Source organism: Physeter macrocephalus, chromosome 16, assembly GCF_002837175.3.
Source record: "Physeter macrocephalus isolate SW-GA chromosome 16, ASM283717v5, whole genome shotgun sequence".
Taxonomy (NCBI): domain Eukaryota; kingdom Metazoa; phylum Chordata; class Mammalia; order Artiodactyla; family Physeteridae; genus Physeter; species Physeter macrocephalus.
The window spans coordinates 28,073,703-28,100,058 of record NC_041229.1 but is presented as its reverse complement, the minus strand read 5'-3'; the positions used below and the strand labels follow the sequence as shown (position 1 = coordinate 28,100,058).

Genomic DNA, 26,356 nt, shown 5'->3' with positions numbered 1-26,356 from the left:
TCCCTATCCCACCCCTCTAGGTGGTCACAAACCACCTAGCTGATCTCCCTGTGCTATGCGGCTACTTCCCACTAGCTATCTATTTTATTTTGGTAGTGTATATATGTCCATGCCACTCTCTCACTTTGTCACAGCTTACCCTTCCCCTTCCCCATAACCTCAAGTCCATGCTCTAGTAGGTCTGTGTCTTTATTCCCATCTTACCCCTAGGTTCTTCATGACCTTTTTTTTTTCTTCTTAGATTCCATATATATTATGTGTTAGCATACAGTATTTGTTTTTCTCTTTCTGACTTACTTAACTCTGTATGACAGACTCTAGGTGAACATCTTTTGAATTACTACCTCTCTTTACCATTGCAATGTGATCAAATTTCTCTTATCAGAAAAAGCTAATATTCTCTTAATTGTCACTTTATCTACAGCTATCTTCCTATTTCTCCTTCCTTTTTATAGTTAAATTTCTCCAATTTATCTACACTCAACATCTTCATTTCCTCCTAGCCTGCTCACTCCTGTCTGTCTTCTTTTTCCCACAACAACTTTACCAAGTGACTTTCCCCAAGGTCATCCATGACCTCTAAATCATTAAGTCTAATGGTCATTTATCAGGCCTCACATTTACCTGGTCTCCCATTCACATCAGAAAATATTGGTAACTCCAACAGATTCTTTCTTCATAACTCTGACAACACATCCTCCTAGTTTTCTTATTCCCTGACCATACTTTCTTAGTATAATTTGCTAATATTTCTGTCTCAGATCCTGAACTCTAGAGTTCTTCAAACCTTAACTTTAGGATGCATTCTCCTTCTATTCTCTGTTGCTAGATAAATTGATCCATTTTTAGATTATTAGATATCATTCTTAAGCAAGCATCTCCCAAAATTCAAATGCTCTCTCCTCTAGAATATACAGCTATGTAACTCTCCACTCTTCATTTCATCTTGAAATATGCCAAAGGCATCTCAAATTTTCTGGTAGGATTCCCATTTTAATGAATGAACCATGGTTCTCCACTTGCAAACTTGAGTCACCTCAATCATGTCTTCATGTTCATCAGATATACTCACTAAACTACTAGGCCATATAACTTTTATATACTAATTATTTCCTGGATCCAAATATTTACTTCATCTCAAGAATATCATTATCACCTATGGCTTGTAATACTGCAATAGCATTTTAACCTATCTCCTTACATCTAATATTGTTGTACTGTAATTCATTCTCCACAGAATCCTCACAGTGGTCATCTTAAAAGAGATACACAGATGGCCAAAAGGGACATGAAAAGATGCTCAACATCACAAATTATTAGAGAAATGCAAATCAAAACTACAGTGAGGTATCACTTCACACCGATCAGAATGGCCAACATCAAAAAGTCTACAAGTAATAAATGCTGGAGAGGGTGTGGAGAAAAAGGAACCCTCCTAAATTATTGGTGAGAATGTAAATTGGTGTAGCCACTATGGAAAACAGTTTGGAGTTTACTTAAGAAACTAAAAATAGAGCTACCATATGATCCTGCAATCCCACTCTTGGGCATATATCTGGAGAAAACCATAATTCAAAAAGATACATGCACCCCAATGTTCATAGCAGCACTATTTACAATAGCCAAGACATGGAAGAAACTTAAGTGTCTATCGACAGATGAAAGGATAAAGAAAGTGTGAGATATATATCTCACAATGGAATACTATTCAACCATTACAAAGAATGAAATAATGACATTTGCAGCAATGTGAATGGACCTAGAGATTATCATACTATGTGATGTAAGCCAGACAAAGACAAATATATGATATCACTTATATGTGGACTCTAAAAAATGATAAAAATGAACTTATTCATAAAATAGAAATAGAATCAGGGACATAGAAAACAAATTTATGGCTTCCAAAGGGGAAAGGGGGGATGGATAAATTAGGAGTTTGCGATTAAAATATACACACTATGATATATAAAATAGATAACCAACAAGGACCTACTGCATAGCACAGGAAACTATACTCAATATCTTGTAATAACCTATAATGAAAGAGAAGTAAAAAAAAGAATCACTTTCCTGTACACCTGAAATTAACATAACATTGTAAATCAACTGTACTTCAATAACATTTTTTAAAAAGAAAAAAAAGCAAGAAAATCTTATCATTTCATTGCTTAAAGGTCACCTAAGCAATGAAATAGTATAAAGAAAATTTAGTAGTACTATAAAGTAAAATTAGTATTAAAATATATTAGTACAAAAGACCAAATCCTTCCTTAACATATGAAGCCTCAAATTATGTGGCTCCTGTGTACTTCTCCAAATTCCTTCTGGTTACTGTCCCCTGGCTCTGTGTTTTAGTCACATTGGTTCTCTGATTCTCTTTTCTAAACTCCTTTCTTTCTTTCTCATGCCCTCCTCTTACACTGTGTGTTTTTGTGTGTGTGTGTGTGTGTGTTTTTTTTTTTTTCTGCCTGGAATATTCCTCTCTTACCCTTGTCAGCCTAAAAATGTTAAGAGGCAGTAATCAAGCAAAAGCATTTATTTGGGATCAAAGAATTGTTATTCAGGGCACACAGATTTGGGTAGCAATCCAAATACTGTCCCACTAAGGATCAAAATCAGAGGTTGTTAAAGACAAAAAAGCAAATATTTACATAATTTGCTTACAAAGAATTTTGATTGGTGTTGCAAGGCAGAAAGATAGACTTGACTGAACATGATTGGTTGCCAAGGCTATCACTCAGCAAAAGCACATTACTGGAGCAAGTAGCAGGTATTCTTGCAGAGTTATTGGAATATTTGGCATATTTGTAGTTTGGTCCAGCTCAAAAGTTCATGTTTCAGCTGGTGAGGATGTGCATAAAGCTCACTTCATTAATGGCCTCTCGGCTCCATTTTAAAACCATGTGACATAAGTGAGTCTGTTTGAGTTCGTCTTTCATGCCCTTGATATGGTTAACTCCTTCATCTTTCAAATGTGAGCACAAATTTTTTCTTTAAAACACATCACATTTGACAATCATTTATTTCTGTTAAACATAACAGATATTTTCTGCCAATTAATTTCTGTCTCCCTGGCCTGACCATACACTCTGTAATGTTTAGTGACCATGCCTGCTTTAGCTGTGTATGCACCTAGTACATTATCTGCACATAGTTATGTATATAAAAATATTAATGAAAGAATTTCTCATATTAGACATTATTTCCTCAATTAAATTAAACAATCTCTTAGAGTATGTATCAGACTGCATATACTTTTTAAACTTCCTTTAATAGCTAAAAGCACAGAACTCTTCTTTCAAATATAATATTATTAAAACTCCAATATGTAAAACAAAGAGAAGTAGAACTATTCCAATTGTGGAATGGGTGTTTCCTGCATGGTCTTTTTCCTATTTCCCCAGGTAGACTCAGAGGTTCCTCTAATCCCTTCCTAGTCACAAGCAGCCATGAACCAACAGCACTACATCACCATGGAGCTTTTAAAAAATGAAGAATCTCAGGCCCAGCCCCAGACATACTGAATGAGAAATCTATGTTTTAATGAGGTTCTCAATGATTCCCATGCACATTAAAATTTGAAATTACTACACTAAAGCACTTAGAACTTGTATAAACTAGGTTTTAAAAACTGCTCTTGTTATCTAAATCATTGATAAAACAATATCATGAATGACTGTTAAATAGATTTTCTGCAGGTATGACCATGAGCAATAAAGAATATCTTTTAATTCTACCTACTACTGTGACTTTCCTGCCAAAGAAGGATTTTCAGTCACTGACTGCACTCTCATGAAGTCAGGCATTTTAATGTTAACTAATAACCTAAGTCAAGATCCAAATAACAGGCCGATAGGTGTTGAGTAAACATGTGTTGAGCAAGCTTTACAGTTTCACTGGTTGGCTCATTTAGTTGTTAGTAGATCATCAGGTGGACCAAATCTGAGAACATGATACATTTCTGTGCCATTGCTACATCTAAAAAACCTCTTGATTTATGTATAGGCTATTTTAGACTATTTTAAATGTGGGTCTTCACCAAAGTCCTGTTTATTTTGAAAATTTCCTCAAGTATAAATACATACAGGTTTCCAGTCATGAAAATGTCAATACTTAAATATCTTCCCCACCTAAATATCTCACTAGTTAGGGAAGATATGTTCTTATATTAGTGAAAAGATATGATCATAACTAAGCCTGTGATCAAGAAACTAATAGGAGATCTAGAAATTGTTCTCTCTGAAGTCACTTACATGGAGTCGAAGATTTGAAAGCAATGAAGTCTTTCTCCACATGGCTCTTTGTAATGACATCAGTCCAGATGGAACACTGCAAGAACTGGTCATACCTATATGCAGAGGCTTCTCCCATGTCGGTCACCTAAACAACCCCAGCACCTTCTGAGACATCCATGTCTTATAAAAGATGTTACATTAACACACACACATACACACAGAAAATCTCTTTTACAATTATTCTTTCAATATGGCATTTATTAAAAATGCAAATTTCTTGCTACTAGAAAAACTGCCTCACTGACTTGGAACCACATAAAGCCCACTTAAGTTTAGAATGACCATGTTGACAACCTAGTTCCAAATAATCAGGATATTCCTCATTATTCTAGGCTACTTATCATTTTTTAAAAAAAAGAAAAATACTACAGGATTATTACAATTTCTTTCTGGACTGGACCTACTGAAATATTGTTTCTCTCCCCATCCCTGGGGAAATGAAGGCTAGACACTAGACTAATAGAAAGAAGTACATGGCCACTCCCTGGGTTTCTTGAACTCAGACTCACTGCCTCAGCAGGCCTGCATAATGATGACCTTAGGTTTGTCTTTTAGACTCTGGCAGTTACGGCTGTTGAAAATTTGGAAGATGGTATCATCATGAAGAATATCTGGGTCTGTCCCACAGATTCCATCCATGATGCCATGTGACATAAATACAAGGGATGTGCTGTCTGAGGATTGGTGCTCTTGGTGGGCAGCAAACTGTCCTAACACTGTTTCCATTTCTTGAAAAACACTCCAGAATTACTATTGAGGAATTTTCCTTATATAGTTTATACTCAAATACTACGTGGAGTTCACAAAAAGGAGCAGGCACTAAAGAATCAGGTGATTTGGACTGAATGGAATTGTAAGAGAAATTATATTCTGACATAAAACCAGGAAATTAGATGTGTAAAATATTAAAGTTAGTAGAGATTTTACTTAGCATCTAGTACAATGGTTTTCAGTAGAACCTTACACTTAAGAAGATACTGGGAGATGAAGTATAATGAGGGGCAAGTGAGATATGTCTCCAATACGAGAACTTTGCTTTCATCTGTTTTACATGTTGGAGTTCCTGTAAGTTTTTATTAAAAAAGAGAGAGATAGAGACAGAGGCAGAGACAGAGATAGAGACAATTTTCTATTGACAAAAATTAGAAACACAACAAATTCCTTCATCTTGGAACAGCAGAAAGTTAGGTTTAAAATGGTTTGTCTAAAGCCCTCTGGGATTATTTTTGGTATGGCCAGAATCACAACATTTTCTTTATGTGTGTATGTGCAATTTTTTTCTACACACTTTGTTTTACATTTACACACATGATGTTGAAATTGTAAAAGTCTCATAAGCTTTTTCTGTAGATATCAGTAACTTTCAGGGCCCAGAGCTTATGTCTCACCCAGGCTATCAAGTAATAAATGCCTCCCAGATTGAGAACTTTAGAAAGATCCAACATTTTTGGGGAAATACTGCTACATAGAGCTGCTCTAAATATTTTCTATGAGACTGTGCATGGGAGGAGGCTGAAATTAAGGGAATCTATTCTGGAGCAAATATAATTTCTATAACATGCATTTTATTCTTACAGCTCCTAAGGAAGAAGTTCAAAACTGTTTAGGAGGGAAGAAAGCTTGTCCCACTCTCCTGGTCCTTTACCAGAACTGTGAGATCCTCTTTTACAACCACTGAGTATCCAAGGTTTTCAAGCAAATCTTGCATTCCCAAAAGGTCAACCTTAGAACCATATCGATTAGAAAGATAGTCAAATTATTTGTTGCAGATGATGAGGGCCAGGCATGTCCAGTCTTCATTCTCCATCACTGGATATATCTGCAATTAACAGACACAAAATAAGTTGCTCCAGACCTCCTAATTTTGCCTCCAAAGTTCATAGAAAACAGGCCCTTACAATTAAACAGTGGATGGCTGGAGAGCTTGGGAATGGAAATGTATTCTTTTGAGGAAAGAGACAATACCTGAAATTAAAAATATATACTAGGTCTGAGTATACACTCTAGGAACTTGGCTTTGGTTGGGTGGTGGATAGGAGTTCAGAATGTGTTGGAAGAGACAGGAAATCAAATGTAAGAACCAGTTAATTAGATAACATGATTAAATAACATCCTGTGCCTTTAGTCTGATCCTAGGACGTTTGTAACAAGAACTAAAATTGAGTGAGTCACAGTATCTTGTTTAAATGGAAAATCTTCCAAAGCATATCACCTGATCTGCCTTTGTTGTCTTCAGTGTATGGAAATGATCAGGAGGACAAAGTTTTAACTTCCCGGGCTGGGAAGACTGTGTTTCCTGAGGAGCTAAAAGAGAAAAAATAGCTCATTAAACAGTAACATATACTGCCATGAAGTCATGCAGATTTTTTGACTGGGCTTTCATTCTCCAGAAATGCTTACTGCCAGCCCACCACAAAGTTTAATATAATAAGAAAATCATTTCATATTTAAAATGACTAAAAAACAAATCTTGAATACTCCCCTTTTTGGTTTCTGCTTCTTACTGAACCCACCATAAATTTCTGTTTTTGTTAGTGGTCAAAACTTTGATTGCTTTCTCAGACCCAACATACTAGACTCAAATAAACATGATATCTAAGATTGGGAAGGAAGCCTAATGTTCATCTTGCCTAATAAGGTCATTGTTTAGATATTTTAACTCGGCTGACTATATGCCTACTTTATTATTACCACTCTCTGAAATATCTCCACTAACTGTGTACTTACAACATTCTAAGGCATTTTTGAACAATTCTGAGAATCATAAAGTGTGAACTTTCCAAGCACTGGTATATATTTTCCACATTGGGAACATACAGAAAAAAACATCTAATTCCTCTTCCTGTAAAGCCCATGAATTCTCCCATGACTTCAATATATCTTTCCCTATGTTTCTACTATTTTATGTAAATGCCCCATATAAATAATTATTTTTATCTTAATTATGTTTACTGTACTGTAAGCATAATTAAGACAGGGAAGATGTCTTTTATCTTTGTATTCCCAGTATCTAGAATGATACCTGGCACAGATTAAAAGTTTATGACTGCTTGCTAATGAATATTTATCTTCTCATACTTGAAAATAGCTACCAAGTATCCCCTGGTTCACATTTTCCCTTAGGCAACAAACCTTCTATTCCTTCTAATATTTTTGCATAAGAATATCATTGATGGAGGTCAAGATGGCAGAGAAGTAGGAGGATGTGGATGGAGCTCACCTCTCCCCACAAATACATCAAGAATACATCTACAAATGGAAAAATTCTCACAGAACACTGGCTGAACACAAGCAGAGGACCTCAGGCACCTAAAAGGACAAGAAAGATCCCTGCATAACTGGGTCAGATGAAGGAAAGGAGAAGGGAAAAAGAAGAGGAGAGGAAGCAGGATGGGAATGGCACCCCTGGCTTGGGGAACTGAAGGAGAGGAGAGGTTCCTGCAACCAGGAAAGCACCCTCACCTTTGGGAAGATCAGTTGGGACAAAAGGGGAGCTTCTGAGGCTGTCAGAAGAGAGTGCAGCAACTGGTCTGTGTCAGGCAGGACAGAGTGAGACCTACACAGACAGTCTGTGCCACAGCCCTGCATGCCCCAGCCTGAGATGCTTGTCCACTGGTGTGCACAGGGCCTGGGTGTTGGAACATGGTGTTTGGAGAGCAAACCCAGGGTTTGGCTGTTGGCTGTTGGCTGCAAGGAGACAGCTTGAGGGGACAGGAGTGAGGAAATCCACAACCAGGAATTCTTGTGGAGGAAACCTGGACTGCTGAAGAAGAAAAGGGCCAAGGTTAAGTGACAAGGGGTGGAGATGCCATTGCAGCCTTTCTCCCCACTTGTTGGCTGCTGTCCCCCCAGGCCAGCTCCCTCATGCCTAGGACCACTGGCTTACTGCATGCCCATCACCACCAGGGCTCTTGTGACCCTGGCTTCAGTGCTGCATCCAAGCTCCCTCCCAACCCGGGCAGACTCGTGTGCTCCAGGAAAGACTCAGGAGCAGACCTCTGTGGGTGGCCCAAATGCAGCAGTGGGGCTGAAACCACAGCTGAGCCACAGGGAACATGCAACTAAGGAAGAAAAACTCAAATCTCTCCTCACAGCTGTGTGAAGATTCAACTGACACCCCCGTGATCAGCCTTGTAATCTCAGCACCTACAGAATGTCTGAATGGGCAACAAGTGCTCCCACAGCCAAGACGGACCTAGCTTTAGCATCTGTAGACTTTGTGGGTACATATACATAGGGTTTGGGCCAGGCTAGAGTCAGAGCTGTCCCATAGCACCCACAGTAGGTCCAGATCCATGACTACTTGCAATCCTGGGACCTGAATTCAGTGGATCTATGCTGGAGGTCTGGTGAAAAAAACATCTGAGAGATACCAGGGCCAGTGGCTGACATACCCACAGTTAAGGTGGGGCTGAAAGCAGTGCCAACAACAGTGTAACCTGAGAGCTCTCACAATGGGTGAAAGGTGACACAACAGAGTACACCCATTGGTGAACAGCTCCAGAGGAGGAATACTCAGTGGCCTCCTTCCCAGTAGGAGTACTGCAATCCTGCCTACCTCAAACCACAGATCAGAAACACAGCTAGCTAAAAAACAGATCTGGGGGCCTCTCTTCCAACAACTAAGGAGCAGACCCCACCTCTGGCAAGGAAGTAGCAACCACAGGGCAAAGGGGAGGCCCTGCTCAATTTCCAGTGCAGGCTCTGGACACTACAACATCAGTCACACCTCCTATAAAGGGAATAACAGCCATCATACAGTGAGGAAGGAGGTGGCAGACATCTATATTAAAAACAACGCTTGCACCAAAAAATATTAAACCCATGCAGGCTAACAGAGAGGTTCCGCATAAAATAGCCCTCCAATAGAGTCTGAGGGTCTGGCATTCGGTGGAAGAAGCCCCAGAGCATTTTAGTCTTGAAAGCCAGCAGGCTTGAGTGCAAGAGCTCCACAGCGCTGGGGGAAAAAAGAGATTCCACTCTTGGAGGGACATAGCACAAAGCAGTACCTCCATAGGAACCCAGGCTACAGCTACCTAGGGGTCTTAGAGGGTCTCCTGAGAAGGCAGATGTTAACTATCACTCACTGTGAGGGCAAGGAAACTGGTAGCAGAAGCCCCAGGGAATATTGAATGGAGTGATATCTCCCAGAGGTCCACATTTCAGCAGCAAAACCTGGCCCCATCCAACAAACTTTAGGCCCCAGAGCTGGAAAGTCTCATGCCAAACAACAACCAAGGTAGGAACACAGCCCCATCCATCAGAAGACATGCTGCCTAAAGTTGTACTGAGCTCACAACTACCTCAAAACACACCCCTAGACATGGCCTTGTCCATCAGAGGGACAAGACACAGGTCCATCTGTGAGATGGTAGGCACCAGTCCCTTCCACAAGGAGGCCTACACAAGCCCCTGGACCAACCTCACCCACTAGGGAGCAGACACCAGAAACAAGAGGAACTAGATTCTGTAACCTGTGGAAAGGAGACTGTAAACACAGAAAGTTAGACAAAATGAGATGACAGAGAAGTATGTCCCAGATAAAGAAACAAGATAAAACCCCACAAGAACAACTAAATGAAGAGAAGATAGGCAATCTACCTGAAAAATAATTCAGATTAATGATAGTAAAAATGATCCAAAATCTCAGAAAAAGAGTTGAGGCATGGATTGAGAAGATACAAGAAATATTTAACAAGGAACTAGTAGATTTAAAGAACAGAGATGAACAATACAATACATGAAATGAAAAATACACTAGAAGGAATAAAGAGCAGAATAACTTAGGCAGAAGAATGAATAAGTGAGCTGGAAGACAGAATGGTGGAAATCACTGCTAAGAACAGAATAAAGAAAAAAGAATGAAAAGAAATGAGGACAGTCTCAGAGACCTCTGGGACAATATTAAATGCACCAACATTTGCATTATAGGGGTCTCAAAGGAGAAGAAAAAGAGAAAGGACCTGAGAAAGTATTTGAAGAGATTGTAGACAAAAACTTCCCTAACATGAGAAAGGAAACACTCACTGAAGTCCAGGAAGTGCAGAGAATCCCATACAGGATAAACCCAAGGAGGAACACAGCAAGACACATATTAATCAAACTGATAAAAATTAAAGACAAACAAAAAATATTAAAAGCAACAAGGGAAAAGCAACAAATAGTATACAAAGGAATCCCCATAAGGTTATCAGCTGATTTTTCAGCAGAAACTCTGCAGGCCAGAAAGGAGTGGCATGATATATTTCAAGCAATGAAAGGGAAAAACCTACAACAAAGAATATTTTAATCAGTAGGTCTCTCATTCAGATTCGTTGGAGATATCAAAAGCTTTACAGACAAGCAAAAGCTAAAAGAATTCAGCACTATGAAGCGAGCTTTACAACAAATGCTAAAGGAACTTCTCTAGGCAAGAGAGACCAGCAACTTAAAACAATCTTGTACATATATAGAATACTAAATCAAAACCTCAAGGGAACAACAAACCCCAAAACTACAATAGATATACACATAAAAAAGAAAAATCAACACAAACACAACACTAAAGATGGTCATCAAACCACAAAATAAAGAACATAAGAGGAAGGGAAAAAAATAAAGACCTACAAAAACAAACCCAAAACAATTAAGAAAATGGCAATAGGAACATACATATCAATAATTACCTTAAATGTAAATGGATTAAATGTTCCATCTGAAAGACATAGATGGCTGAATGAATATAAAAACAAGACCCATATACATATATATATATATATATATATATATATATATATATATATATATATATATATACACTGTCTACAAGAGACCCCACTTCACACCTAGGGACACATACAGATTGAAAGTGAGGGTATGGAAAAAGGCATTCCACACAAATGGAAATAAAAAGAAAGTTGGAGTAGCAATATGTATATCAGACAAAATAGACTTTAAAATAAAGACTCTTACAAAAGACAAAGAGGACACTACATAATGATCAAGGGATCAATCCACGAAGAAATTATAACAATTGTAAATATATATGCACCCAACAGAGGATCACCTCAGTATGTAAGGTAAATGTTAACAGCCATGAAAGGGGAAAATAACAGTAATACAATAATAGTGGGTGACTTTAATACCCCAATTACACCAAAGGACAGATCTTCCAGACAGAAAATTAGTATGGAAACACAGACTTAAATGACACATTAGGACAGATAAACTTAACTGATATCTATAGGTAATTCCATCTGAAAGCAGCAGAATACACTTTTGTCTCAAGTGCACATGGAACATTCCCCACAATAGATCACATGCTGGGACACAAATCAAGCCTCAGTAAATTTAAGAAAATTGAAATCATATAAAGCATCTTTTCCAAACACAACAGAAATCAATTACATGAAAAAAAAACCCAAAACAACTGTAAAAAACCCAAACACATGTAGCCTAAACAGTATGTTACTAAACAACCAATGAATCACTGAAGAAATCAAAGAGGAAATTTAAAAAATACTTAGAGGCAAATGACAACAACAAAAAAAATGATGATCCAAAACCTATTGGACACAGAAAAGCAGTTCTAAGAGGGAAAATTATAGCAATGCAATCTTACCTGTGGAAACAAGAAAAATCTTAAGTAAACAACTTAACCCTGCACCAAGAGCAACTAGAGAAAGAAGAACAAACAAAACCTAAATTTAGTAGGAAATCAATCATAAATATCAGAGCAGAAATAAATGAAATAGAGATGAAGAAAACGGAAGCAAAGATCAATGAAACTAAAATCTGGTTCAATTTTTAACAGAATTGATAGACTTTTAGCCTGATCATGAAAAAAAAATGGAGAGGACTCAAATCAATAAAAGTAGAAATGAAAAAGGAGACGTTACAATACACACCAGAGAAATACAAAGGATCATATGAGACTACTAAAAAACAACCTTATACCAATAAATGGATAGCCTTGAAGAAATGGGCAAATTCTTAGAAAGATACAAGACTGAACCAGACTGAACCAGAAAAAAATAGAAAATATGAACAGACCAATCACAAGTACTGAAATTGAAACTGTGATTAAAGAACTTCCAACAAACAAATGTCCAGGACTAGGTGGCTTCACAGGTGAATTGTATCAAATATTTAGAGAAGAGTTAACACCTATCCTCTTTAAACTATTCAAAAAACAATCACAGAGGAAGGAACATTCCCAAGCTCATTCTCCAAGGCCACCATCATCGTGATTCCAAAACCAGCCAAACATTTCACAAGAAAAGAAAATTATAGGCCAATATCACTCATGAACATAGATGCAAAAATCCCCAATGAAACATTAGCAAACTGAATCCAACAACACATTAAAAGAATCATACACCATGTTCAAGTGGGATTTATCTAAGGGATGCAAGGATTCTTCAACATATGTAAATCAATCAATGTGATACACCACATTAACAAACTGAAGAATAAAAACCAAAAGATAATCTCAATAGATGCAGGAAAAGATTTTGACAATATTCAACACAGACTTATGATAAAAACTCCCCAGAAAGTGGGCATAGAGGGAACCTACCTCAACATAATAAAGGCCGTATACCAGAAACCCACAACAAACGTCATTCCCAATGGTGAAAAATCAAAAGCATTTCCTCTAAGATCAAGAACAAAACAAGGATGTCCACACTTGCCACTACTATTCAACATATTTATGGAAGTCCTAGTCACAGCAATCAGAAAAGAAAAAGGAATAAAAGGAATCCAAATTGGAAAAGAGGAAGTAAAACTGTCACTGTTTGCAAAAGACATGATACTGTACATAGAAAATCCTAAAGATGCTACCAGAAAACTACTAGAGCTCATCAATGTATTTGGTAAAGTTTCAGGATACAAAATTAATGCACAGGAATCACTTGCATTCCTATACACTAACAACAAAAGATCAGAAGAGGAAATTAAAGCAACATTCCCATTTACCATCGAATCAAAAAGAATAAATACCTAAGAATAAACATACCTAAGGAAGCAAGAGAACTGCACTCAGAAAACTATAAGATACTGATGAAACAAATCAAAGATGACACAAACAGATGGAGAGATATACCATGTCCTTGGATTGGAAGAATCACTATTGTGAAAATGACTGTACTACCCAAAGTGATCCACAGATTCAATGCAATCTCTATCAAACTACCAATAGCATTTTTCACAGAACTAGAACAAAAAAATTTACAGTTGGTAGGGAAACATGAAAGATCCCGAATAGCCAAGGCAATCTTGAGGAAAAAAAAAACCAGAAGGAGGAATCAGGCGCCTGACTTCAGATAATACTACAAAGCTACAGTCAACAAAACAGTATGTTACTGGCACAAAAACAGAAATATAGATCAATGGAGGAGTAGAGAAAGTCCAGAGATAAACCCAGGCACCTATGGTCACCTAATCTATGAAAAAGGAGGCAAGAATATACAATGGAAAAAAGACAGTCTCTTCAATAAGTGGTGCTGGGAAAACTGGACAGCTATATGTAAAAGAAAGAAATTAGAACGTTCTCTAACACCATACACAAAAATACACTTGAAATGGATTAAAGACCTAAATGTAACACCAGACACTATAAAACTCTTAGAGGAAAACATAGACAGAACAGTTTCTGACATAAATTGCAGCAAGATGTTTTTTGATCCACCTCCTAGAGTAATGAAAATAAAAACAAAAATAAACAAATGGGATCTAATAAAATTTAAAATATTTTGCATAGCAAAGGAAACCATCAACAGAAGGAAAAGAAAACCCACAGAATGGGAGAAAATATTTGCAAATGAAGCAACTGACAAGGGATTATCTCCAAAATATACAAACAGATCATGCAGCTCAATATCAAAAAACAAAAAACACAATAAAAAAATGGGCAGAAGATCTAAATAGATATTTCTCCAAAGAAGACATACAGATGGCCAAGAGACACATAAAAAGATGTGTTAGATATCTCTAACTAATTATTAGAGAAATGCAAATCAAAACTATAATGAGGTATCACCTCACACCAGTTAGAATGGCCATCATTAAGGAATCTACAAACAATAAATGCTGGAGAGATTGTGGAGAAAAAGGAACCCTCCTACACTCTTGGCAGGAATGTAAATTGGTACAGCCACTATGGAGAACAGTCTGGATATTCCTTTAAAAATTGCAAAGAGAGCTACCATATGATCCAGTAATCTCACTCCTGGGCATATATCTGGAGAAAACCATAACTGGAAAGGATACATGCACCCCAGTGTTCATTGCTGCACTGTTTACAATAGCCAGTACATGGAAGCAACTTAAATGTCCATGGATGGAGGAATGGATAAAGAAGATGTGGTACATATATATAATGGAATATTACTCACACATAAAAAAGAATGAATTAATGCCATTTTGAGCAACATGAATGGACATAGAGATTGTTATACTGAGTTAAATAAGTCAGACAGAGAAAAACAAATATCATATGATATTGCTTATATGTGGAATCTAAAGAAATAGTACAAATGAACCTATTTACAAAGCAGAACTTGAGTCACAGATATAGAAAACAAACTTGTGGTTACCAGGGTAGAAAGGAGTGGGGAGTGATAAATTGAGAGTTTGGGATTGATATGTACACACTGCTATATATAGACTAGATAATTAATAAGAACCTACTGTATAGCACAGGGAACTGTACTCAATAGTCTGTAATGACTTATATGGGAATAGAAACTAAAAAAGAGTGGATATATGGGTATATATAACTGACTCATTTGTTAGTTTCTGACAGTAAAAATAACACAACATTTAAAATCAACTATACTCCAATAAGAAAAGTAAGAATAAATAAATAAATATATATATATATATATATTATAGAACAATATTTTGGTTAATGGGGGAAGGGTGGGGGAGAGAGAGAGTTAGGGAGTTTGGGACTGACATGTACACACTGCTATATTTAAAATGGATAACCAACAAGGACCTACTGTATAGAACAGGGAACTCTGCTCAGTATTGGTTTTTGGGGTTTTTTTTTGCGGTACGCGGGCCTCTCACTGATGTGGCCTCTCCCGTTGCAGAGCACAGGCTCCAGATGCGCAGGCCCAGCAGCCATGGCTCACAGGCTTAGCTGCTCCGTGGCATGTGGGATCTTCCCCGACCGGGGCACGAACCCGTGTCCCCTGCATCGGCAGGTGGACTCTCAACCACTGCACCACCAGGAAAGCCCTGCCCAGTATTATTTAACAACGTAAATAAGAAAATAATTTGAAAAAGAATAGATATATATTTTTAAATAAATAAATAACATCATTGCATCAAAAAAAGGAACGATTTCATCCTTTTAATCAACAAGTTCATCAAATTACGTGTATCTCTACTCACCTTCTGTTCTTTCCCTCCTACTAAAAAGAAAGATATGTTCTTCCTCTGATCTAAGCAAGATACCACTCCTTATGAGTCCCTTTCCCTCTCACACACAGAAACTTTACTCAAGAATTTATTCAGCCTTATCTTCTATAACATCAATTTCTACCTCTCTCCCTTCTATGCTATCCTTGTTGGCATATTAGAATCTTAATTTATTTTTAAAAACACATTTCCGTGACTCTGTTTCCCCTCCATCTATTGTCCCATTTCTCTGCTCCACTTCTCAGCACAGTCATTAAAGGCATTGTGTATTTTCACTATTTTCATGTTTTGAACTCTGATTTTTTTTCTTATATGCATAAAATGGTTATTATCCTCACAACTTAAGCAAAATACCTGTTATCAAGGTTACCACTGACTATTTGTTGCTTTCTTAACATTTAGCATGGTTGAACACATCTTTCTTGAAAAATGCTCTCTAGGCTTCTGTGATCCTGCATTTTCCAGCTACTCTTTCTAAATCTGTCCGTGTTCATTGCTAACTTTTCCTCTTCTGCCAAACTTCCAAAAGTGGGATCATTCTATATTAGAGTCTCTGTTATTCTCTATCAACATCTCTCCCTAGGTGGCCTCTTCTAGGTGGTACCAACATCTCTCTGTGAATTCCTCAATTGTACATCACCTGTTTATTCAACATTTTCTCTTGGATGTAACATGTTTTAAACTAAACTTACAAAGAAGGACTTCTGATACTGTCTTCTACAAATAGGTTTCTCCCAAGTTTTCTCTGAACCACAAGTTTTCTCTCTCTCAGGAATTGATATCTTTCACCCAGTTGCCGAGACCAAAACTTAGAATCATTTTTTTTTCTATTTTTTTTTTTTGTTGGGGTATAGTTGCTTTACAATGTTGTGCTGGTTTCTGCTGTACAGTGAAGTGAATCAGCTATATGCATACATATATCTCCTCTTTTTTGGATTTCCTTCCCATTTAGGTCACCACAGAGCACTGAGTAGAGTTCCCTATGCTATACAGCAGGTTTTCATTAGTTATCTATTTTATACATATTAGTATAAAATACATACAGATTAGTGTATAAATGTCAATCCCAATTTCCCAATTCATCCCACCTCCCTCTTTCCCCCTTTGGTATCCATACGTTTTTTCTCTACATCTGTGTCTCTATTTCTGCTTTGCAAACAGGTTCATCTGTACCATTTTTCTAGATTCCACATATATGTGTTAATATACAATATTTGCTTTTCTCTTTCTGACTTACTTCACTCTGTATGACAGCCTTTAGGTCTATTCATGTCTCTACAAATCCTTCATCTCTTTCATTAGCCCATATCCAATCAATCTGTAGTTTCTGTTGACTCTATCTCCAATGTAGATCCCAAATATAACCACTTGTTATCATCTGTATTACTGCAACCCCCGCCTAAAAGCTATTGTCTCTTAACTGAAACACTTAAATAGCTTACAAGTAGATTTTCTATTCTATGTTTATCACTCCTCTGCTCAAAAACTTCTAAAGGCTTTGTATTGCAAATAAAATCCAAATTGTTTTGCATTCTCTCAGAGGCCCCACATGCTATGGCCATCCCAGTCTGTCTGACAGCTCCTGCACCCATATCCCCCTCATTTCCTACTCCCCAGCCAGACCAGACTTCTCTATTACCCTTTTACATGACAAGACCATTCCTAACTCACAGCCCTTGTTCTTGTTTCCTCTTTCCATGGAATGTTTTTGCCTTAAAGTTTGGCACAATTCCCTCCCTATTGTTCAGGTATATACTGAAATATAATCTCAAAAGAGTTCTCATAACTGTTCACCCTGGCTCCTGTCTACCCCTCCCCTCAACAACAATATCACTTTCTATGGTCTAATCCTCTTTCTTGTGTACATCCCCTTAAATTATACTGTTTATTTTTTGAGAGTTTACTATATACCTGCCCTCACTACACTGTATGAAAGCAGTAACTTTATCTTGCTCACTGTTATAAACACAGTAATTAAAATAGCATGTTGTAGATTTTCAATTAGTATATGAATATATAATGTATGAATGGATACAATGAAAAAAGATGACAGTTTTTATTCATTTTGTAAGTTTTTCTGTAACTTTTGAAAATATAGTACTCAGAAGACAATACTATCATTACCCTTTTTCTGGATGCTATGGTTCTTTAATGTGGCCCAATAATTCAACAGATTCTTTGGTGACCACATAGTATGTGTGACTCATGCTGTTTTTTTAAATGTGTTTTTCTTAATCACATCCTTATTCTGTTTTGTACAGTTGGTAGTCGTCTATATCTTTGATGTTTTACGAATCCTTTCAAAGATGTTATCAACTTCATTAAAAAATGTGAGTCTCAGGGGCTTCCCTGGTGGCGCAGCGGTTGCACGTCCGCCTGCCGATGCAGGGAAACCGGGTTCGCGCCCCGGTCTGGGAGGATCCCACATGCCGCGGAGCGGCTGGGCCCGTGAGCCATGGCCGCTGAGTCTGCGCGTCCGGAGCCTGTGCTCCGCAACGGGAGAGGCCACAGCAGGGGGAGGCCCGCATACCACAAAAAAAAAAAAAAAAAAAAAAATGTGAGTCTCAGAAATGTTGTTTATACCAGCAAATATGGTTAATCAGTGACCGTGAAGGGCTCAGCATTACAGATTTCTTGGGTTTTACTTCAGTTCTCTTTCCACTACACCATAAGGAGTTTCTTTATCTGTCTTTGCTCTAATAATGTCATTATGTGTCCATGATATTACCTATCACAGTTAGAACAGATACCTGGGACAATCTAGCATTCTTCTCAGTTTCATAATCTTCACTTTCAACTTCTACATTCTTAGGAGAATTGAATATCAGGGATGTAAATGCTAACCTTACTTTTAAGGGACTTTGTTAGGTGCAGAGGAGAGAAATAAGCCAGATTTTCTGAGCCTCAGTTCAGTGGTCTTTCCAATATAATGTAAGGATGTTGTACAGCTGCCTTACCTCAAGTAATGAATGAGGGTTCCCATGAGCCACTGGGTTTGGGAGCAGTTACCTGTTGGAGGGAGAGCCAATGCCTGAGCTGATTCAACTTTTTCCTCATCTCTACTTTTTTCACTTTCATTTTCAGATTCTGAGGTGGAATGAAAAAATTTAAGGATCAATATTCTATTCTGAAGGTTATTTCCAAAGATGAAAACTGACTGAGAACATAGAATTTCTAGGTTTTTAAGGAAATACCTTCTAACAGCACTAGAGGTCTAAGAGTTTTCACTTGGGATGTGAGATTTGGAGGCAGTTACCTGTCAAAGAAGAAGATGACTCAGTGCTCTCAGATTCATCATTCTCAGTTTCTGGATGAGATCCTGAAATAATATTAAAATAAAATTTGTTAACAGAATTAAATTTATAGAACCTATACACTTTAAACTCTTTCCCTTGCACTGACTAGGAAATGACTATGCTCAGCATGGGACTGACTACTCTATGAAGCATGGAGATTTGCCCCATTCTCTAAGTTCCAGGTTTGTTTTAGAAAACTGTAACTTTGTGCCAAGTGAAAGAGGAGGCAGATTTTCTCTGAAACAAAGAAGAGCTCATTATCTTCCTCTCCTGTAACTCAAGGAATATTCAAATTCATTAATCAAAGTTTTCTGAAATAGCATTTTTCATTATGAGGAAGAAAAATACATTGTTGTACAAAAGTTAGTCTTTCAACAATAACAAAATAGTCCCAGAGGGTGTTCCAAGAATTGGGGATATACTCATGTATAATTTTACTCTGAACTAGGGGTCAGCAAACTATGGCCCACTGTCCAAATTCTGCCTGACACCTGTTTTCGTAAATAAAGTTTTATTGGAACACATCCACACTTATTTTGTACTTACTTTCTTTTGCTGATTCTATACCACAACAGCAGACTTGAGTAATTATTACAGAAACCATATGGTCCAAAAAGCTTGAAATATTTACTCTCTGGCTCATCAAAGAAAAAGTGTGCCAACAAATGCTCTAGAGAGAAGGACACATCTACGTTCCTCAAACTTTCAATTTCCCTATGTCTTCCTTTAACAAGGAGAAATACAGGTTCTCAGAGATTTGTTCCTTGGGTAATCCACAGCTAAAAAGAAGATGGTGGATTTTGTTCTACTGATCATTCTATATCTGGGAATGACTCTAAAGGCCACAGTGTATGGCCAGAGTAACACAGATTAGTTAAAGACTATCATTTAATTTAATACAGCACCAGCACCATTTATTCCTTTAACAAATATTTACTGAGCACCTAATCTGTGTCAGACTGGGGATGATGGAACAGGGACTGGGTAGATCAGGGCATTTTGTGTCATTAAGTAAGATAGACAGTCAGGCAAAGAAGGTGCTAGAAATGTGAATAGTATATTATCCACTTGTAAAAAGAAATAAGAAGACAAAAACTGCATAAGGATAGTAGATAAAGAGCAAGTTAGTAGCCCTTTACTGAGATACTCAGTTAAGCTCAGTTGTTTCTTGGGGTTGAAGAAACGGTCCTTAAATATTTTGCCTGCCATTTGCGTTTTCTCAATGAGATCATCAACCAGGTCTCCACTTCTGTTCACAATGTGGTCCACTTCTTCCCCTAATCTTTGTAACTCACCCCTATTTAACACTATATTTTCCATCAAATCATCAAAATGCCATCAAGCACGTTACTGGCCATTAACTTCACCATGTTGACCGGATCTTCTTTTGGTAGTCTCTTCTCTGTGAGAATGATAGGATTTTAGATATGGAGAGGAGCTTAGATATCTGATTCCAGGCCAGTGGTTCTCGATTTTAAAAAGAATCTCCTGAAGAAGCTTGATAAGCAGAGCTTTTTGCACTCCATTCCCAGAAATTCTTTTTTGATAGATCAGGGTGGAGCCCATTAATTTACATTTCTAACAATTTCTGAGGTGGTGCCAAAGCTGCTAGTCTGAGGACCACACTTAGACTAATATTTATGGATGTTCAATTCTTTATTATTATTATTATATTTTTTGTATGGGGAAACTGAGCTCCAGAGAAGTGAAGCAACTTCACTGAAAGTCAGTGAGAGTTGACTGACTCAGTTTAGTCTTTGTATCACTCATGATGCCTTCACTTCCTGTCATTTTTATCAATACCTAATTTAAAAACACATTATATTCAATATGTATAGCAGTAAAACATATTACGCCTGTAAAAGAATGCATTTTTGTTTCCATGGACAGGGCTGACAGGGTGAATTTCTGTGCAGAGATTGAGAGCACAACTGTACCTGGTTTGCTCACTGTTATAAACTAAAATTCACACAGAGAGCAGAAATATGGAGGAAACTCAAGTTACTCTGCATTTTTACTGCATGGCCTTTCACTGTGACAAAGTAACACTTGGGTGAGAATAAAAATAATATATAAAATAAAATAAAATATAAATATAAATAAATATATAATATATAAATAAAAATATAATATATAAAATTTAAAAAAATTCCAATTTTTTCCAAGAAGTTGTAATGTATTGTCTAAAACACTTTGTTAGCATACTCATTACTGTGCCCCAAGCTTCCATCCCTTACAGTCTCAGAGTAAAATAGTTGTGTCTCGTGTGTGCCCCCTTCATTGCTCCTTCTCCTCTCCCCTGTTCCTTCCTCCTGAGCTGTTTCTCCCCACAAAACATAGCCATAAACAACAGAAAACCTGGAGCGACTCACCAGCCATTGCTGGTCCAGCTCCCTGAGCAGGAAAAGCGGTGAAAATGAAAGCAGTTTTCTTTCTTTGCTCTCAGTGGACCAGCATTACCTAAAAGAGAAATTGCAGCTTCTCAAATTATCTCATTCTTTGACAGGATAGAATTTGACTCCTCCTCTGATATGTAGCTTCTCTCTTTTAGAACACAGGAAGTGAATACTGACTTTTCTCCTTACTGTAACAAAGTCACCAGAATGAAATACATACACACACACACACACACACACACAAACACACAGGGGCACAAACATACGTTTCTATGTTCTGTTTTCCAGGCTATTTTTAACACAGTTAATAAGTCAAATTGAACTTTATTTGTCTCTGTGCCACCCCTTAGCCACTAAATAGTAGGGGTGCCTCACTTGACTGATGTCTCCTCAACCCCGGAAATGAAGTGTGAACTTAGAAGCCTTGGGGGAAGGGGATCGAGAAATTGACTGAGAACTGCCAAACAGTTTTTAAAACGCAGATAAATGATCACTTTACTTCTCTCCTCATCTGCTATTTTGTCATTTCTTGGTATTGTTTATCCATGAGATTTATGTGTATATTTTTATCTGTTAAATCCACAAGGAACTCTTAAAAATTTCTTAAAATAATACATAGATTTTTCCATGAAAATGAAACAATAGAAAATTTTGTGAAACAGAATAAGATCATCCAGCTTCTTTAATTTCACATTACAAACATACAACACTATAAATATATAATGCAATTATATGTTTAGCTTGCATCTTTGGTGAATCTTTTCCTATGCTTATAAAAAACACATAATACAATACTGATTTTATTGATGTCCACAATCATTAGCCTACTTGTATCCATGCCCTTTGTTCTGAATACAGACTGGCCTTGTAACTTGGTTTTGGCCAACATGATACAGTAGAGGGACATTGTGTAGTTCTGAGCACAGATCTTCAGAAGCATTGTGCACTTCACCCTCCTGGACACCTGAACCTCCATGTGAATAAGCCTGGCCTAGTTTACTAGAGAATAAGAGACATCACATACAGGAAAGCCCAGTTGTCTCAGCCAAGGTCATGCTAGACCAGCTTTTTTTTTTTTTAATCGGGGTATAGTTGTTTTACAATGTTGTGTTAGTTTTTACCGTACAGTGAAGTAGAGCTCCCTGTGCTATACAGCAGGTTCTTATTAGTTATCTATTTTATACATATTAATGTATATATGTCAATCCCAATCTCCCAATTCATCACCCCCAACTTTCCCCCCTTGGTGTCCATATGTTTGTTTTCTACATCTGTGTCTCTATTTCTGCCTTGCAAACTGGTTCATCTGTAACATTTTTCTAGATTCCACATATATGCACTAATATATGATATTTGTTTTTCTCTTTCTGACTTACTTCACTCTGTATTTACACTTTCCAAAGCCAGATACTTTCCAAAAATATAGCAGGTCCCAACAATGTTAGTATAGATGCTTACCCTACATGCAGGTGACCTCAGACACATGAATAATTCCAAAGACAAGAGCCACTCAGTGAACTGGTCAACTTGTGAACAATAGTAAATGTTTATTGTTTTAAGCCACTGCAGTTTGGGGTAGTTTGTTACTCAGCAATAGATAACTGACAAACACATATTTACCTATAACTTCTTTCCCATATTATCACTAATTTGCTTTTTAAAAATTTGACAATGTATGACAAACCTCTAAAAAAGTCAACACATTAAGAACTATCTCATTTTTGATGACTAGACAGTATTAAAGTGTTGACAGATTATAATTTTAAAATATTTTGTCAAATTATGCACACTTAAGGCAACTAATCCTGTAGTACAGCAAAGTGTTTAATAAAAACCATATTCTCCAGTATCTCTCCCCATCTTCGATCCCATATCCTACATGTCACTTCCCTAAATGATTTCTATTTTTATTTTCTGGTGGTAATTTTCAGAATTCTCAATAACTTGCCTATTTTATCCCTCTGTTTTCTTATATATCAAATACAAACAATACCATTGATTACCTTGAAAAATGAGATGCAGTTCATTTACACCACCTCATTTATATCCTATTCTACCTAATATTTGATATCACAATTTTTTAATATTAAATAATATATTTAACCCTCATTTCCTCTTCCATCAGTGTTGCTCAGTAGCTTATTTTCTTCTATGTAAATTGAAGATTTTTGCCCTCATACAATCTCTTCCGTAGTTTCTCACCTCCAATTATACCAATATTTTTAACCTATATTTTTATTTTACATTGTCAACTTATTAAGATTTTCATTCACTTGTGTATCCACAACCAAGCCTTCTGTGTTTTGTCTGTTATAATAACTAAATGTTAAAGAACAAATGAAGAACATTTATATTATTTTTGGCTATGTACATATTGCAATCTTTCTGGAAAAGTGATATGTTGGGACTATACTTCCTTCTCTTTGGGCCCAATCTCCCAAATAATTTTATCCCAAAGATTATTTCTAGTCTCAGGATCTACTAACTCACAATTACCTGGTCTCCTATACTTGGTCTTCACTCCTGTAATTCTATCTAAGGCCAAGCCAACACTTTCTTCATTCTATTCACTCACTCTCACCTACTCAAGGACATTGTTTAACAATAGTCACATTGCTCTCTTACATCATTGATTTTCCCACTTACTCATATCAACACTATAACCATAAAAATACATTGTAATACCCCATATTAAAAAAAACCCTCTCTTGATCCCACTTCCCCATAACTCCTCAAAATCATTGTCTATCCTTGCTGTCTCCAAATGTTTTTTATTCTGTCTTGAACCAGCTCCAATCACCCTTTTGTCTCTAGCCCCCTACCAAAATGACTCTTGTTAATGTAACCAGTGACTTCCACATTGTCAAATTAAATATTTAATCCCCAATAGCCTTTTTGACCTATAGACGCATTTCACAGTGATATTTTCACCTCTTCCTGAAACCCTTCATTCATTTGCCTTCCAAATAACAACCCTGTGTTGATTCTCCTGCTACTTCAGCTGGCTGCTTCTTCTAGTAACGCGTGCCAGTTAATTCATATCTTTGGTCTCTGCTCTGTTTTTCCTCACTTATTTAGCAGCCTCATCCAGTATCTTGGTTTTCAATACTTTTTACATATAGGAAGGCATCCAACATTTTAACATTCAGCCTATGCCTGTTCCCTGAATACCATATTCATATAGCCAATGTCAATGGGCATCTATTTGAATGTCTGGTAGATATCTTAATCTTGACATTTCAACACCCACCTCCCATCTACCTCCTCTGAGAGTGTTTTCCATTTTATTCTTACAGTTATTCAAGCCAATTTCATTGTTCCAGTTATTCAGAGTGGAACACGTAATTCTTTTTTTCTTTCTCAAAACTTTATCCAATCTGTTGGCTTTACTTTCAAAACATGAATTTTGCTCATGACCGTCACTTCTACTCTTATCTATTCTTACTATCTCACCTTCCAAACAAACAGTATAAACAATCTGTCAAGTTCAAGAAAATACTCTGTTAGATTTTCTACTGGATTCTGTTGGTTTTATAGATTAATTTGGGTAGAAAATTGAAATTTTTACATTTATTTGTCTTGTTGATGATGGTGATCTATCCCTCATTCTAGTCAATCTTCTTTTATATCACTCAATGTTTTTTAAAAATATTTTTCCACATATACTTTGCAACTATTTGTTTAGAATTTTCTATAAGTATGTTATATTTGTTGCTTTTGCAAAGAGAGGCTTTAAAAAAGCAAAAAAGTACTTCCTAATTGGTTGTCTTTTGAATATAAAAATGCTATTAAATGTTTATATTGACTCAATTCTTGCAAATGTGGGGACTATATTATTAATTCTAAGAAATTTTCAATAAATAATGTCATATTTTTCAGGAATACTGATGGTTTTGTTTCTTGGCTTCCAAATATTTTTACTGTTGGTTTTATTGTCTTGGAAGTCTAGTGCAAAATTGAATTTTTTAAAAATATTATTTTATCTAAAGATAATACTTTAATATTTCTGTATAAGAAAGCTATAGATTTTCTCATATTAAGTGTTATTCCTCTGTTCCTATTTTCCTGATAGGCTTTTATTAGATACATGCTCTTAGACTAAGGGGTTGCTTTTCTCTCTGTTTTTCTTTTTTATTATGAACAAATTCTGAATACTATTGAATGCCTTCTAAACTTCTTAAAATATCACAATTTTCCCTTTAATCTCTTATTTTGTGGAATGCTATCATAACTATTTTTATTATTAAACTATAGCTGTGTTCCCAGAATAAATACTAGCTGGTTAAAAAATATTAGTAATGTTTCATATATGGCTGGAATTGCTTTGCTAACATGTTATTTAGAATGTTTACATCAATGTTCCTGAAAAATAGCCTGTATTTTTCTAACTTTGCTTCTACTTCTCTAGTTTCATATCAGTTTTGTACTAGATCTGTAAAAGAATTGGAGTTTACTTCTCTTTTCATTTTATGGAAGCATTTATGTAAAATTGAGTTTATTAATTTCTTAAACGTTTTGTAAGACATTTGTCTACAATCACTTGGGTCTGTTAATTATTTTTTCAGTAGATATGACAAAAATAATTAATTTAATGTTTATTGATCCATTTGGCTTTTCATTTCTTTATATATTAATCTTGTTAATTCACTTTTTCTAGAATTCCATCTATGTTATGTATTGTATTCTCTTATGTTTTTTTAAATTTATGTTTATCTCTATTTATTGTACCTTTTTATCTCTAATATTGTCTTTGTGCTAATTCTATTTTTTCATACTCAATCTTGCTGAACGTCTGCTATCTGACCAGTCTTTTTTAAAGGACCAGGGTTTTTTTTGTTTGTTTTTTGTTTTTTTTTGTGGTATGCGGGACTCCCTCTGCCGTGGCCTCTCCCGTTGTGGAGCACAGGCTCCGGACGCGCAAGCCCAGCGGCCATGGCTCACGGTCCCAGCCGCTCCG

General features: G+C 36.6%; 1 pseudogene; it reads right to left on the bottom strand.

The window, feature by feature from the left end:
- Positions 1-21,548, bottom strand: part of LOC102989106 (caspase-12-like) — a 29,300-nt pseudogene extending 7,752 nt beyond the window's left edge.
- Positions 21,549-26,356: the final 4,808 nt, after the last annotated feature.